Raw genomic sequence first — 6,000 nt, 5'->3', positions numbered from 1 at the left:
ATGGAGTGGGTGTGAACTTTCTGCGTCCTTATTTGACCTTTCTCCGGCACAAGATGAAATCGGACGTGATTCCGACGTGGGGACATAATCGCGTGGCTCTGTTCCACATGATTGTTCCGCTGCGCAGTAGGCTGATCCGCAGCCGTATTAAAGTTTTACAACGCAACCCGTGCTTTTGTCACGTGAGTTTTCTTCCTGAGAGAATGCTCAATGTGACCTGTCATGTAGACCTACTGTTTAGAACGGCTTCCATCCATCCTTTCGACCACGGTTTTATTGTAGATCCATGGGTTCTGGTCCATCTCTAACCCATTCACCCTTCTCATCGCGATAGGTTTCTAATTCAATTTCAACGCAAGAGGAGCTTTCTGATGTTTATCAATGTTCAGAGACATGCTTGATCAACTAGAGGACGGTCAGTTGTAACATCAGAGATGGTGGATGTCAGCTGGTTAGTAGAGCCCTATAATTTGTTTGCAAATTTTTCTTTGCTATTACGAAGATATCCCGCTTGGTGGGCTTTACCTCCTTGAAGTTATATGAGGTGGTCCGTTTCTTATACCATAAAGTTTCAAGATTATGCTCTAATTTGCTCTCAGCGAACAGTATCCATAAAAATGAGACCACAACGAGATGTAAGACTGTCCTATAGGCTGCTGGATAACCAGAATACCCATCACCCAATGAGAACTGCTGTTAAGGATAGGATGCACCCCCCTAGGGTCGAGTAGGAGTTTTTAACAGTTCCCTGATGACACTTCGGACATGGAGAGGCATACTCCAGCTGTGCAAGTGAACATTCGTTACCTACCTAGAAAATAAGGCAAACCTCATCAAAAGAGGCGCAAAATTCAAGGTCGCTATTGGCTATTCCGTATTTGTACCGGATAAGAGCCAATCATATTTTCGAATTGAGATATCAGTTAGGATTGCAAGTCATTTGCCTGTATGTATTTTTGGAGACAGTTGTCGGGCTGTTCTTCTCCTGTCCGCGCTTGAGGGTAAATTCTGGATAAGTGACGGTTCCCTGTTAATGGTCACCAAAACTACATTCCTCGCAGGAATTTTTATTCCGGCCCATCGGCAGCGAGGACTAATGTTGCCACACTAGTGGGGACTGGTCTTACCTAAATTGAGTTCGTGGCACCTGGTTGTCTTGTTCACATCGTTAGTCTAAATCCGTACTGCACAACACCAACATTGTTATTATATCTATCCATGATACCGTCGGACTTGCTCACACGACTACAATCATGCCCAGGAAATTCCAAAAAAACAAAAACGCCTCTTTGATATCATTTGATCTTACAAGCTACGCTGGAGCAAAATCTCTTCATGTGCAGTTTTCACGTAGTAAAGAGAATTAACAGCCCTAGTTGCTTGATAGAAACTTTGTCCGAAACAGTTATGTTCACAGTAGATCATTGTCAGATGAGCACATAAGCACCGCCTCTCCAGCGAATGGTCTTCATACGGGGTCGGTCAGGCGCAAGTAGCCAAAGGCACCAAGGCTTGAATAATTTGATCAACTCATTCGGGAATCTTTACGGCTTCATGATCGTGTCAACGGACTGACGAACCTGTCCGTGGGATCCACATGAAGCTTGACTGAGATTTAGCCCCATTCCAAAGTTTTTTGAATGCATGTTGAGCAACAGAAATAAGCTAACACTTCATGATTAACCCCCGACTTGCTCAGCCAACTTGCGGATTTCTCGAAAACCATCTTTAGTTTTTAATAGCTGTTCTCCCCGGTTCCCGCACACTTTTATCATTCGATGGAATTAAATCAATCTTTCCGTTTTAATTTTTGTGGTAGGCAATGAAAATGCTTTCCTTCAAGGTTTTTTCTGGGGTTTTCGTTGTTTTTCTTCGACAAATTAATATTTTAAAAAGCCAAAAACACGAAACTCATGGCTGTATGTCGGAAAATTTACTAAGTTGGATGACATTTTTCCTCGCAGCGTTAGCAGAAAACCTAAATTCGAAAAAAAATTACGCCTCCATCTGTGAAGGCTAGGTTTTAACGTCGATGGAATTCATTCATCGTGGAGAGGATGATTCTACTCTATAGCTCACCCTTGAAAGTCTGTCCAGGAAATTTCTGCCTCCTGTATTACTTCTAGGCGGTTAATTTGTTCGAGACAGATCCTAGTTCTCTTGTGGAGCTCTGAACTTCATTCATACTGGTCAACCACTGCTCTAGATGATCGTTGGCAACAGAATATGACATTTTCCCCACTACTCTGTTTCATCTACTAGAAAAGTTTTCCACAGGTGAGTAAATGTCTTCAATACTGAACCATCGAATAGTTACGTCGGTCTCTTCTGTTATTTCCTGGTCAAATCTATTTACCAAAAATCAAGACCTGAATTTGGGATATTAGATGACGAAAGCACCCATTGTGCTTGTTCCGCCTTCTCTAAAGTCTTCCACATAAACAGAACACTTGAGCGTCTGTGATGAAATATAACAATAGTGGAGTTCCCGGCGTCAACTGGATTTTGACTGAGCCTCTAGGTGTTGACAAACCGATTGTATGTTAACCAAAGACCGACCCATGTTCCAGTTTGATTGATGTTCTGGAAAAAATCCAAAGTTTCTATTAAGAGAACCAGCTCCGAATGTGACGGGACTATATTACAGACAATGAAATAACCGTTTTCGTTGAGACAGATTTCATTGGTTGTTCTTCACACGTCCTTGACAGATGAGTTGTATTCTAAGTACCACTTTTTTGACCCGATTAGACGCGACAGAGATGAATAGATCAGCCCGGTCACACGGTCATTGACTTTTTCTGGTTTGGCCAAGTGCACCAGGCGATCAATCGGCTATCTAGACCGGGTTTCATCGCAATAAGAAGACATTAAGGAGACTGTGGTCCACGACTGTTTTTAACGAGCACTTTCAATGGCCAAAGAACAGATCCTCTAAACGTTGACGTGTGTGTCACAATCAAGACTTGTGACTGCTGAAGCTGATGTGGTTCGTCCTAGACAATTAACAAATCAACATTTTTCTCAATTACACTAGAGGACATACAGATCAGCATGGTTATTCAGCATTTTTCAGCTTAGTTTTTTATCTCTATGAAAACGGCAATTTTGTTGGTGTGTCAGTTGCCTCTTTCGATTTCAAAACGAACGAGTGGACGAGTGTTGCTGCTGTGGTAGACTGTCTATTTGAATAAAACAAACTCATCACGCAATATCCACCTTCCAACTGTCCTTCAGAGATTACTCAGGTTCAGTAAGTTACGAATCATCTTCCAGAAGGATGTTATCCAGATTCTATCTATGTAATGTCGTCACATACTGAGAGAAATCGCTTTCATTTAATAAGTTAAACTCAGTGAGCAAACTTATTGTTTTCATGCGGGCCTCGGATACCTATTTCCGACAGGTCAATCAAAGTTACAAATTAGTTAAACCCATTTTCTGGCGCCAATAACGCGCAACAATTTTCAATTGATTCACCTCACTTCGAATAAAGCTGGAGTAAATACTGTTCCGTCCAGTTGGACACCAATAAATCTCGTTTATTGAAGGAGTAATATGACATTTGAAATAGGATGTGACGTGCCAAAACGATATTCGAAAACTCAACTGGCTCATTCGTTTTGTCTTCACCGGTCTTCACTAAGTCACACGAAAATTGGGAGGCTGCCTGACACATCAGTCATTTCTTCGTATAGTGAAACAAGCGATGGATACTTTTGTGGACTTTATTGCGACGCGTCCATTGTCCTTGTGCCCCACCGGTTGATGAATCCCTGGAGTTTCTGAAAATATTGGATTGTTAGACTGTTGCGTTTGGTAATTTGTCGACAGTGGCCGACATTAGTCATGTATTTCACTCTGGAGCAGAACACATTTGACGGAGCAGTTTGGTGGTATCACACGTATCCAATGTTTTTTCTGTTCCAGTATCCAAGTAGTAAACAAAATAAAAAAAGCTTCATTGGGAATAAAGGCGAATGCGTGAAATTTTTAACGCTCAAAGCTATATTTCCGAGGGAGTTATGAACAATTTTTGGCCGCTTTTGATCATACTGTTGAGCCTGTTTGTTTTCACCACTCGTCTCATGAAAACCAGCAGACATAACTGTCGAGTTGGGCACTCAACTACCAGAAAATACAAGCCTCGTGGAGTACTAAAGGTTTTCTCTTATGGCGCCTCGAAGTGGAGTTTTTCAAAAGCCTTTTTTTCACCATCAAAGAGACGTTTGAAAGATCGAGGTGTCCTTTATGGCAGTGAACACTTACAACATTTAGCAAATATGTTCACTTTTTTTGAGAGTGCGATCATTTCAGTTTCACAGTTTTAAAAGCAGCACGTCATTTTATTCAACATGATTTGTACCCTCGTAACGGTGTATGCTACTCACAATGCAAGTGAGTAGTCCATGGGGTGGTTCCCGAGTTCCGCCCGCACGTCTGATGTAAGGGGAAATTCCTTACGGATATTATGGAGTGGTTAATAAGGAAAATTTTAAAGCGGCACGTGGGAATTTTTAGTTAGCAGAAGCGAAGTGCGTAGGAGATATTCACTTTCCCGACTTGCTTTCAGCATCAGCATAAATAAACGGTTAAAGAAATGCCCAGAAAACTTGGACGCCTGTTTTTCATACTAGAGGATCACCAATTTCACAGCAAATTCACCAGTTTCTTGGTAAATTTTCTTGCAAGATGCCACTTGTTTTATTGCTGGAAATTGGTTTATTCAGGTGATCTTTCTATCCTTGAGACATGGGGTGCTCTTTCCGAACACGTTCATTTTCCGAGTAGTAACTGCATGATTACCAATCCGACCAGGGCAACCACAGAGTATGATAAGGAGTGTACATTCATGATCCTTTTGTTTCTTTGGTCACACTCGCGTCTCCGTAATGCGCTCTCCAAATAGCCTCCGTGAACGTGTATGTCAATTCGGCTCCACAAGATTAAGGGATGGTTTTGGACTGTGGACGAATGGATTTACGCAACCCTACCCGATCAAGTCAAACGCGAAAATGAGTTATCTCACTTGAATTGACAGAATCGATTGTGAGAAAATAACCTTACAGTAACACCTCTATCGTATTCCAGTAGAATGCTGATATTTATGTGTCAGCAGAGGTGTTTAATTCAGCCTGTTCAAACCAAAAGACTAAGTTTCCGCTATTTTTTAGAATTTGACAGTCACTGGAGACAGTAGACTGTCGACACGTCACAAGTGTCAACAATAGATGGCTTTCACCAACCGACCGCTGAACTTTATGATGTGGCGGATTTTGTTTCAATGTCATTCTTATACTTTTGCACCTATATCATGCAGAGTTTCAGGTAGCTCCCTGGGGCAGAAAAACTAGTGGTGCGCATTCTCACATGATTTCTTGATAGACGAAGCTAATTCAATTCCGAATAACGCGCTTCAAAACGACCTTGCAGAAAACTCACCACCGAGAACAGGTATGTTGAATTTGGAGAATATTGCGGTTACAGCCATAACGCAATGTATTCCGCGTTGGGAGGTTAACATGTTTTATTTTGAACAAACTAGGTTTACAGTTGTGGTAATGCAAACAATATATCTACGGCTTCTTCCTGGGTAATGTTTTCTCTGAAAGCCTCTGATCAGATGGCAGTTGATCTGTTTGCTGAGCTTGAAAATTGGCTTTGAAAGGTTTCGTCGTCGGTCGAAGAGACAGTCAGTGCGCAGCTGAGTGGCTGCTTCCTTCACGCCTAACTGCGTTTATGTAGTTTTTGAGCAGTATGTAATATTTTGTCATGTGATTGGCTGGTTGGTATCTATCTCGCGTTGCATTATTGTAGGACAGAACGTGATTTTTGCCGCGTTTTGGACTGTATGCCTCTTATTCCATTGGTTTGTTGGATGGCTACTTCGGAATGCTTAAGGTCTGTTTGCAATTGGTCCGTTCCCGGTTTGTGTTTCGTTGTGGTCTTCCTTCCTTGAATCTGGTTGGTTAATGACAGCGGCTTCTATTTTTGCTAGTT

The sequence above is a fragment of the Opisthorchis viverrini genome, assembly GCF_000715545.1.
Source record: "Opisthorchis viverrini unplaced genomic scaffold opera_v5_402, whole genome shotgun sequence".
Lineage (NCBI taxonomy): Eukaryota > Metazoa > Platyhelminthes > Trematoda > Opisthorchiida > Opisthorchiidae > Opisthorchis > Opisthorchis viverrini.
The sequence above is the reverse complement of the archived record's forward strand: the minus strand, read 5'-3'. Positions refer to the sequence as shown.